The sequence below is a fragment of the Ambystoma mexicanum genome, chromosome 7p (genome assembly GCF_040938575.1).
Source record: "Ambystoma mexicanum isolate Mex_15411 chromosome 7p, UKY_AmexF1_1, whole genome shotgun sequence".
NCBI lineage: Eukaryota > Metazoa > Chordata > Amphibia > Caudata > Ambystomatidae > Ambystoma > Ambystoma mexicanum.
Genome location: NC_090939.1, coordinates 481,681,568 through 481,693,533, shown reverse-complemented (window position 1 = coordinate 481,693,533; position 11,966 = coordinate 481,681,568).

The window sequence follows — 11,966 nt, the reverse complement described above, 5'->3', positions numbered from 1 at the left end:
CTGCAAAAGAGCCAAGATTCTGAGGCAGAATCTGGAAATTACATTAAAAAAATTATAAGAGGACTTGGCTCTCCAACAGCAGAATAATGTAGACCAAGAGGCCCAATTAGATGCATTAAAAATAGATTGTCAGGAAAAGGTTGACTCTCTGGAAGAGAGTCAACAGAAGCTGACTCAACAATTAACATATAGCAGGGCCTGCTCAGGACAAATAACCATGCTGCAAGATCAGGTCAAAAGGTTGGAAGAGGATAATAATAAACTCATTATTAAAGAACTCCACTCCCAACCAGAATTTGATCAAGAGCACCAGAAATGAAATACCATCAAGCAAGAAAGGGATTATCTGGCTGAACGGAGGGGCACCCTAAATCATGAGAAAGATGCCCTATGTCAGGAAGTAAGCAATTTAAAAACAGAGTTACAGGAAAGTGAGTCGGGCCTCCAGAAACAAAATGAACTTAAAACAGAAATTGGAAAGTTATTAGAGCACACCAGACGGGTAGAAGGTGCTCCGGAAGAGGACACCCAAACAAAAAATGCACAAAATGCAACAAAAATTGGCTCAGCTTTCCCAAACTATACAGGCAGCACAAAGAGATAACAAGGCCTCTGTGAGGAGACAGATGGACTCCACCAGCAGGTGGTAGCTCAAGAACGGGTCATAGAGGCCAGTAAAACCTTGATAGCCGAGCAAAAGGCTCAGATCTTTGCCTATTATCAAGAGGTAGGGGATGAGAAGGAAAAACTAGCGAGGTTGGAGAAAGGGTATCCTAGATCTAATCCAAACTGGAGGGACCCCGAACAGGTAGAGAGGGGCAGGGCAACCCCTGATCATAGTATGATGACCTCGGTACTGAGGGACTCCAACACATTTAATACTTTGCACACTGCTGAATTCATGGCTACCGGTTCACATGAGTCAAAAACCATGAGGCCATTAGGATTGAATAGGCGTAGTATGATGGAGCTGACAGGTCAGCGCCCCCAAGAAATTGATAGAAGGGCATCCTTGGATGGATACAAAAAGATAATGGGTGATCTCTCTGACCCGGAAAGTTCCTATGAGGAGAAAGTCAGGAATTCGATTTGCAGAATCACTACCTCCAAAGGGACCAGTTGGTTCGATTTGCACGAGAACAACAGGAAAAGAGGCCCCAAAAGAGCATCCTGAAGACCTCCACCCAATCAGGGCAGTGGGGGGATACTCTGCCAACCCTGGAAGCAGGGAGGAGTCAGAAGACTACTCTACTGTGCGCCACAGGGGAGAAGAAACTAGTCCCCACCATTCTGCAAGCCTTTCCCAAGCTCACAGTATCAGGGAGCGCCTAGATGATCATGAGGGGACCTCAAATAGCAGTGCATCTGAGTCTAAGGGCGAATGGACACGATGAAAGAAGGCAGATAAACCAAAAAGAGTTCTGGTGAAAGACCCCATTAAGCAGACCAAGGCCATCAGGAATTTCCTAACACTGTACAATAAAAACTCAAAATATTCTGTCTGGGAGCATTTGGAACTCTATGAGCAAATGATGGACACATTTCACATAATAGATAGCCAGAACTGCATAGATTATGCCAAATGGACATTCTCTCCGGAGTACTTCAGCTTCTTTGCTGGACTGGAAGACCGAAAACATTCAAGATGGTCCACCTACAAGGCGGCCATCTTGAAGTACTTCTCCACCCATAGAAACCCCCAAGAGGCTCGCAAAGCCACCTACACTCTACAGTGTGGAGAAGATCAGGCCCCACGAGAGTTTGTGCAGGAATTAAAACGCACCTTTGCCCAAACCACCAGGAGGGTGCGCACGGATAGCAGGAAGTTTATTACTACCTACTTTCATGCGCTCCCAAAATACATTATGAACCAGCCGGTGAGGGATTTACATGATAAAAGATCTCTGGACTGGGTAATCGAGCAGGCTACCCGGATATATGAAGTCCAAAAACCTGCACAAAATAAAAATCAGGATAAAAACTCCAAGCCAACCAACACCCCTGCTGCTGCTAAGGTGGCGGAGGTGAAGGCTGCCCCATTTTGGACCTAGAAATGGGGAGCCTAAAAATGCACCAATCCCAAATCAGCAAAACCACAGTCCAAGAGGGCCTTCTGGCCAATCACAAATAGGTCACGGCCAGGGAGGCAATCCCACCCATGGGACCCATAACTCTCCTAATTATATCAGTCCCAGATACAAGGGCAACTGACCGATCTTGAGGTAAGTATGGACTCCCCCAGCCCAAGGGGGGGGTCCAATCAGGTATGTATTCCCCCAGGAAAAGGAAACTTCCCTCTTAACTTCCCTCAGGGGGGCAGTAATCCCCCGAATCCTGGTTTAAGTTTATTTCCCCAGTATCCACAAAACCCCAACCTGCAGGACAACCCGCCTTTCTTTTCCCGGTTTCAGGAGCCCAATCTGGGAGAGGGGAGGCCAAAGGTGGAAGGTTACCAAAATCCACTATTCCTAGTGTACTCCGGGAGAAGAGATAGTTACCCTTCCTGAGAACAACTGAGGTATGAGCAAAGACCCCTGTACCAGCCAGAACGGGTGCCCCAACTGGAGCTCCAGGTCCAGAACCTCACCCAGGAGCTGGGTTGCATGTTCAGGGCACAGCAGAATCCTCAGATGAACATGGCAGATCAAACCCCACAAACCAATGGTCTGGCAACCCAGAACAATGACGTGGAGATAACCCAGAAAATTCACTAGTTCCAGAAGAAGAGGCACAGAGGGAAAGGGGGTGTAAGGCCCTAGAAGAAGCTTCCTTCCTCACCCATGAAAAGCCCCTGGACACCCAGGAACCAGAACAAAAATCTCTTACCCCTGAAAATCTGCAACCCAGGGCAGGGAACAGAGGGTGGGTTCGAGAAATAAAGACAGTAAAAAGGCCCATTTTGTGGAGGAAGTGAGTACCCTCCAGTTTGAAGGGGAAGAATCCTTAGAGGATTCTGGGAAAGAAATCTTCTCCTTCAGGGAGGGGGGAATTCCTCCCAAAGAAGAATGTGTCCCCAGAGAGCTAAATGAAGACTGGATGGGTGTGGGCACTGATTCAGAGTCACCCATCCCTGAACCCCAGAATTGTCATCCTGAGAATAAAATAGAAATGAAGGGATCCTCCCCACATATTGGTTGTAGTGACTGCCACCCGGTAAGTGGGGGCAGCACAGCGCTAAGGGAAACAAGGGATTCCAAAATCTCCACTATTTCAGGATGCCAAATTTTTATTACAGATTCCCAGACTCTGACAAAGAAAATAGTCCAACATGCCACTGTGTCAGAGTCTAAAATAAAGAAATTGACCACCCACTTTGCCCAAAATGCACATTACCTTTGCCCACTTGAGGAGAAAGAGGGGAAATTGTATGACCCGGTCCAAGTGCAAGGTCAATGTACATTTTCAGCACTGGTGGACACTGGATCCAAAGCCACTCTTCTGTCAAAAAGGGCCTTTGAGCAGCTAAATTCAGGAAGGGGGAGAGATACCAAATCCCTCTCACCCCTCTTCCCTGACAACTCCAGAACTTTGACGTGAATGAAATTCCTGTCGAGGGACTGCGGATTTGGAAATAAAAATTGGGCGACACAAGGTGAAACACCCGGTCATAGTCATGACTCCAGAGGGAACACCCTGTCTACTAGGGAATGACATCCTGCACATGTTGTCTGCCCTAATAGACTGTGTGAACAATGTCCTCTGGACTCAGACTTACAGGCCAATAAAATTAAAACAGAGTGTCAACCATTTTAGTTTAAATGGCACATGCCTCATGGTTGAACACAAATCTGATCATATTGAGTTTCATTTCCAGAATAATCAAATTCCTGACCTGACAGTAATGGCTGTAGGACAACAAACTGGCGATGGAAACTCCTCTCCATTCCTGAAAATCAACCTTCCTTCCAGTTCCTTCCACACTGGAAGGAAATACTTTGAAATGTTATACTGATTCACAATCTGAAACCCCCAATTCGATAGTCAAAAGTGATAAGAAACCAGCTCAAAGTTCAGCTGATATTCAGAAAATTAGAGAACAGTTTTTCATCCCTATTCAGTTGAATGAGGGGAAGGAGTCTGTTCTCGCCCGAGTGTGTGTGAACAACGGAAAGAGCTTTATCAGCGAAGCCACGTTCAGACATCTGCCAAAAGATCCAGCCATTCCCACATTTAAATTGATCAATAAGTGGGAAATGGGCCTGGAAATTCCCAACTCCCAACATCTCCTGCCTAGCAGGTGTATGATCCAAATTGATAAAGGTAACAAAAGCATAGAACATAATTGTAGGGTCGTGCAAGATGTCCCTGCTGCATTTTGTTTAGGCAGTGACATTCTCAATTGGTTTGCCATTAATTTGGCCCTGATGAATTACAAAGCCTGCCATGTGCTTTGATGATTCTGAAAAAGCATTTCGGTCAGCCCAATTGCTGCCATATGCAGTTGAAGTTCAAATTGGAGAGGTCACCATCCCAGGACAGACCCGACAATTCCCATTTGAATTCAAAATTAAAAGAGGACAGAAACTGCAAAATCCTGATGCATATGTACACCTCACTGCCCATCTCCAACAGCAGGGGTTAGGGTTAAACCCATGACTCGGAACCGTCTTCCACATTGGATTGCCCCTGTGGGGGCCCACCTGTCCCTTCCACTGCCGAGGCGTGCATGTTCAACTTCGCCTTCTTGGGCCTCCCCTGAGCAGCTGTGGCCGTAGTTGGGGACCCTGCACCAGTCTCCTCGCTCCCGGCAGATGTTGTAACCTGGGAGGATGACTGGGTTTGTGTCTCCGCCTGATGGAGGCATCCCCACCACTGTGCTCCACAGCGCCGTCTCCGCCCTCTTCCTCCATCGCTGCTGTAGATAGGGAGACATTGAACACAAGTATCAGTACACCAAACAAATGTCTGCTAGACAGAAAGCAAATGCACGTGAGTGGCAATGTCAAATGTCACAACCATCAACACCCTCCACAACACACAGGTCAGTGCAAGCAACACACATGCACAAACAAGCATGGCATGTGCATCAAACATTCACATCCATGTACAAGGCACTCCAGGCACATCAGAAGTGGGGCTGAACCTCACATGCATCATGGCACATGCACATCACATACACACATATCACCAGACAGTCATGCATCAGGCCATATAGACCTCCCGTCACAGTACACTCATGGACAACTGGGCCGCAAGAGTCAATCAGGCATTGAGATGCTCATGTGTCATGCATCCATGGGGGTTGCCAGTCAAACACTCACAACTCAAACACACGCACATGTACACCATGCATGTCCTTGAAGGTGACATAAGCATCCATGTCTCACACCTGTCGCATGTCCAAGTACAGACACAGAAATGCAAACCTGTGCAACTCATTACCGTTGATGTGGAACACGCTTGATAGCACTCACATGCAGCACTGTACATGAGTCATGTCAGACATAAGGCCCAAGGTGGACATTCCAACCACACCTCAACATGCACTACGCTGGACAAGAACACATGCACACTTATCACTCGACTCTGGACGGAGCTGCAACTCTAAGACCTGGGTGTAAAGCACTGGGTGTATGCGTTTCAGGACCCCCATCTGATTGTTGGACAACTGGCCCCGGCGCCCTAATTCTTCACCAGACGTGACGAGGCACCGGGCCTTGCTGAGGGTCCTGGACCTGAAGTCCTCCCAGTGCTTCTGGACATGTTCGCAGTCGCGGGGTGCCACCCCCTCACTGTTGATGGCACCCACGATGTCCGCCCAGATCTTCAACCGTCCATCTTTGTTGAGGTGCGATGCCCCAGTGAAGAGGTCATAATAATGCCCCAGGACTTGCTCCACCAGAATGCCAGCTTCAGTGGGAGTGAAGCTGGCAGCCCTCTGCCTCTCTGCCGCTGGTTGCCACTTGCCCCAGATGCTGCTTGGTCTGACATGGCAACCCCCGAGGCAGGTGTGGGTGGGCAACTGGGTCCTGGGGCTGGGCTGTGGAGTGATGGAATAGCAGTAGGGAGTCTTCTGTGTCAGCAGAAGTGGCCTCAGCAACAGGATCTCTGGCAATGGCTTTAGTGCAGGCACCAAATTGGCAGGGCACATAGGCAGCAGGCGCACAGAGTGGGCTGGCAGCAGCAGATGACTCGTAGGATGCAGCTCGGGGCATCTGGGGCAGGTAAATGGCCTTGTGGGCAGGAGCGTAGGTCTCCCATGTGCTTTCGCGTGGCCAACCGGATGCAGAGTGACACCGCACGTCCAAAAACAGCGCGTTAGTGTGGAATCAGAGGAAAGGCCCTTTGCACGTATGCACATAAGTGACATGACACGTGCGGGCGTTGCTCTTCAGTACAGGTTAAAGGTCTGCGTAGGACACTGGTGCACTGTACATGCTTTTCATGAGGACCGGCAAATGAGATTCTGGTCTTTTGTGGGTTCACATGCGATTTCTTCACTACAGTTGCTGTGCGTACTTCGTGTTTTGGCGGGGGAGTTGCCTACGCGCACACGCGTGTGTGTTTTTCTTCATTTCTCAAGGCAGACGGTTAGTCGCGCATGCATTTTTCCCACTGGTTGCCCCTGTGTGTCACATACCTGATTTTCGAGGTCATAGTAGCCTGTGTGTTCCACGCGTATGCATTTTCTGTGTTTCTGGGTGCCACAGCGTACTGCAGGATGTTAATACCATGCACGTGGGCTATGAGGGGTCGCGAGCACGTACATTTTTGTGTTTGGGTTGCCTGAGTGTTACGTGTCCCGTCATTTTCCCCCAGGGGTAACAGACAGCCTCGCAAGAGCACAGGGGTACGTTTTCCATCACGTACCCTGCCCCCTTCACACCAATTGCCCAGGAACATTTTTGTGTGCACCTCCCATTAACACTAGTCAATCAGTGCTATTCCTGGGAGTCCACCAAGTGGTAAGGGAGGCAAAGCTGGGCGACCTCCCAGAGCTGGCAGAGCTGGCCGCAGCGGGGGACGTGGCCAGGGTGGCCAGGGTGAACGAGGTGATGGACGTGGGCAACGTGGCCAGGGTGGTCCATGAGGGCAGTGTGTCAGGCCCATCCAGGGACAACTATGCCCCCCGAGCGGGTCAAGGAGATGCAGCTAATGTTGCCATCCCCAGCACTCCTCAGGCCCGACAAGCAGTTCCATCTGCTGTCAGGAGCAGGCAGGGAGTGGTAGCTGCAGATGCAGCTGCAGCTGAACCACCCCGGCTCATGGTCTGCTAGCCCAGCCATCATTGGTCATGGAACAGGCAGGGGATGACTCACAGTCTGACTTCCGTGTCAGGAAGTCCAAGGGATGTGTGCTGAAGGTTGCAAACACCAGGTCAGGTGGTTCTATGGCACTGTCATCTGCTGCCCCAGCCGGCCAGGGTGTGGAAGATGCAGGTGCAGCTGCACCTGATACCACCCCAGCTCTGAGTCACCTGGCCAGGACTGTGTTGTTCCCAGACCTTGCCACTGAGGCACTTGTGGGGCTGGGTTCTGGTGACACCACCCAGCAGCCAATGCCTGCAGTCAGACATTCGGTCGCCATGCCATTGCCTGCTTCCAGTGGCCAGTCAACCTGCACTTCAGCCCCTACTGAACCGAGCGGCAGTAGCCACTCAGGGTCTGCACCATCTCCCAAGAGGAAGAAGCGTGCTCCAGTGGTACAGGCTGGGAAACCAGACACGGCTCAGGCCTCCGGCACGTCAAGGAAGAAGAGTTTCAATGAAATGGAACTGGACGCAGTTGTGGGCTATGTGTCGGCACATGGCCACGAAATGCTGGTGACGGCAGGGTGCAGAACTAAGCCTGCTAAGCGGAGGGCCCACTGGCAGTGCATCGTAGACCGTATTAACGCCTTGGGATGTGAGAAGCGCACAGCTGATGATTGCTCGAAGCATTGGCATGACCTCCGACGCCGAGCAAAAAATAAGCGTGCTGCTAATTATGCCTCAACTCTGGTAAGTGGCAGCGGGTCACCAGCAGAGGACGATTAACTCACTCTACATGAGGAGATCGCTGGAGGATTCATCTATGAGAGTCAGATTCAAGGCGTGGGAAGCATGGCGGATTATGAGACAATGTCCGGTGAGTGTTCATGAATGTGTGTCCAGGCTGTGTGTATTTTGCTTGGGTGATGTGTTGTGATTGAATGCCAGATCAGGCTATGTATTCATGACTTCCATGTGTGACCAATGCAATGTGATGCAGACTGCATACAGACCATGTGCTGCACACTAAGGCAATCCTCATCACCACACCTGCACCCTCCTTCCATGTCAATCATTGGCCAGCCTCTCGTGTCCATGTTCTTGCTCCAAATTTTTGTTTGTGGATAGCCGGATGAGCTTCCACTCAAATCTTGCCCTCTGTCGTTACATGACTGACGTCTCTGTGAGGTCACCCTGCAAGCTAATCCTCCTCAGGGGCATCCTTCCTTGCCTCTCTATTCCCCAGCAGCTCACTGTCTCCATGGGACTGGTGATTTCCATGGCAGACTACTGCAACAGCCTGTTCCCAGTATTCTACAAATATACACTCTACCCTCTGCTACTCAGCCAGACATGGACTGTGTGGGACATCCTTTGGTCTTGATGCAGGGTCTCTCACTCGGACTGTGCTGATGGCACAGGCTCACAGTGGCCATGAGTGCTAATGCATGGGCCATGTGCATTTCAGGCAAGCCTTATGGGTCGGGGACAAAGCCCTCATTCGACTCCATCTCCGGTATTTCTTCCTTCTCATGGTATTTGATCATCTCTTTCGTGCTCACTCAGAGTCAGTTGATCCTCACGCCCATTTGTTTGTGGTTCTCTCTGTGTCGAGCATGAAGCTCCCTCTGGTACAGCCTTCCTGCTTCTATCTAACTGCTGGTGTAGCTTCTCCGTGTCTGGGTGAACTTCTGATGCTTCCTTATGTGTTGTGCTTTCTGTACTGCTCTCCACTGCTGTAGTCCCAGATGACTCAGATAATGCAATTTGCACCTGTCCACACTGTCCACTACTACACAGTACTCTAATCCACCATTTCAAGCCATGCACTGCCTCCAAATCATTCCCCGCCCTTGGGGTTGGGGGGTTTACTGTATCCCTACAACCCATTGTCAGCACTTTGCACATGATTACTGCACTTGCCCTTACACTGCCATCATGACACCACATGGACATTACTTGTTTTGTGTTTTTATTGATAGTTGGGGCCTTGCACATGTACTGCTCTGCATACACACACTTCTGAGCCCTGTTTCTCCCTTCAACATGCCTATTCACTTGTGTGATGTCAAAGTGACCTGGCATTGATTGTACTTCAACACCCTAGCGTTGTTGCATCCTGTGACGCATGTGTGTTTTGTCTTAGTGATTTCCATGTGCTGTCTAATGGCATGCATTTCACATGGATCATGGACAGTAGTATTTGAGTTCCAACTGGGTCTGGTTGACAGTACTGACAAGGCTATGCTACGTGCCATCTGTGTGTTGGCATCTGTCATTTTTTTGGGAGGTCTATGACAGGCACACACTTGTATGTGATGCAGGTGCTATGCACCATGCAGTACATGTGTTGGCTTGACATTTGACACACGTCCATGTCTGATTTCCGGTCCCCTTCCATTTGATTGTCACTGCATGCATGCCTGAGTTTGTGTCATGTGTGACATGGCTGCTTCATGCGTTGGATGTCTACATTGTGATACCTATGGGTGTGGTATATGCTGTTAACATGTGTGCTCATGTCTTCTTTTCATTTTGTGCAGGTGATGAGGCAACGGAAGCAGAGGAGGAGGAGGCGATGGCGGAGGGGGTGAAGTGTTCAGGGCCCCAACTAGGCACCAGTGGAGGCTGTGGTGTGGTAGGCCATGAACATCCATTGGTGCTCCAGACCATCCTGGCCTGGGGTGTCCCTGACTACACCTCTGAGGATCTCTATGTCTCTGATGCAGAATCGGATGTTGAGCCATATGTGCTGTCGCAGATGAGTGATTCTTGCATTGTCACGCACCTGCCTTCCTGACGCTTGTGGTCTTCATGGCGTTTGCGCTGCCATTGAGTTCACCGGCACATTTCCCATGCCGTAATCTTGACGGTCTAGTTTTCTGTCCACTTTCTCCCTGCTTCCTACTTTAGCTCCATCCATTCTTTCGACTGCACGTTGCAACCCCTTGAGTTCGCTTTCGCTTTGGGTTAACACGCCTTAGTTTTCCGCTTGCAGCTGCTGCTGCCTTCTTTCTTGCGCTTTCATTCCTTTCTGGCTCTTCTGTCCTTTTCGGTACCTTGCCCTCGCCCTTCTCTGTTATTCTTTCCTGTCGCCATTCCTGCTATGGTCCCTTGTTCTTTTCGTTTCGCTTTCCGCCTTTCTCATTTGTTTGCTTTTGGTCTCTGTCATTGTGCCTTACTCTCCTGTGTATTATCTATCTTTGCCTTTGTGCCTTGTGCTCCGTTTCTTATGGCGCTCCACTCTTCGGTGCCCCAGTGGATCCGGGTTTGTTATTTCCAGACACTTACCCTGTGAAGCTCTCCTGCTGTTTCTTGTTTTCGCCCGCCTAGTCCACGGAGGCCCTGTTGGTTTCGTCGCTTCGTTCCTACCGCGGTCCACAGCGGAACTACAACGGTCTTCATACAAGAGGGGTTTTTTTTGCCGCTGCCTTTTTTCCTCTTGTTTCTGGCATTCTCGGAAGGGGGTCCTGTGTTCTCTGTCATTGTCCGGCAACACAGTGGCTTCATTCCGAGGAAGGCCGTATCTGTACCAGAAAAAGAAGACCTGCAGAGGGAAAAGAGACAAGAGGGTCGGGTTTACTTCAGAAGGATCAGGTGAGGAGAAGGAGGAGGGGGATTTAACTGATCTAGAGGATTCCATTGCTGATAAGCCCATTACATCTGACAGGCATGGATGCTGTTCTGCCCAACACACCTGCAGTGGGGGTAGACCCCTCAAGGGGTCAGTCAGTGTTGGTATGTCCGCCTGTGGCCGTTACAGATGCAGGGTCACGCTCCACACAATTTTCTCCTGGTCCTGGGGCAGCAGATCAAAGGAGGAATGCAGTCCTTAAGCCCCAGGCAGCGCCCGCACAGCAGGGACCAGGTCTCCTTGGGCTCGACAGGTGTGGTGTCTGGCAACGCGGTGGCCGTGTGCCACCGGGTAATACTGTGTGGGAGAATTCCATGTATGACATTGCACAGCAACAGGGGGCATCATGTGAGATGATGGCTCAGGGCGTGGAAACGGTGACCGAATCCATTCTCCCCCCCCCCAAAAGGCAGGTGGAGCTCCAGCAGCAGGCTACGCGTGTCACGTGAGGGCTTGCAGGCAGAACTCTGTGCTACACGTGAGACCTTGCAGGCTGAACTCAGTGCTACACGTGAGGTGCTGCATGGGGACCTCCATACCATCATCCTACAGAACCAAACCTTCCAGACCTGCATGCTTCCTGCCATGGAGGAGCATACGAGGGCTATGCATGGTCAGGCACCCTTACCACGCACATCATCTGATATTTCACCAGAGGGTTGTTAAAAGGGATTTCTGAACTTTGTCCAGGAGGGGCAGAAGTTCAGAAAGCCAACCTAGTTTCTTGAAACAGGGTATCCTCTGGACAAGCCAGACCAATCAGGGTAGCTATGGAAGGCAGTCAAGACTAAGTCACAGAAGGGGTGAGGGTGACTGAAGGACCTCAATGAGCACACAGAGAAAGGACACTTACAAATTACTCCAGACAGGTGTTATATTAAAAATATAGACACATTTATTACAAGGCCTTTGTAACATAGACCATAGTCAAGAATCACAGTAACACTAATTAAACCAATACATCAGACTCAAAACAATATATATATATACAATACCCGGGGGGTCTAAAGGGGTGACTGCACAAAATATGTCGACAACCTAGAGGAGAAGGAAACAGGCAGTGCAGTTAATCTTTAGCACCAGTTCAACATCAGTTATTCACCTAACTAAGAGGCAGTCCAAGCACTAAGAAGAGGGGAACCT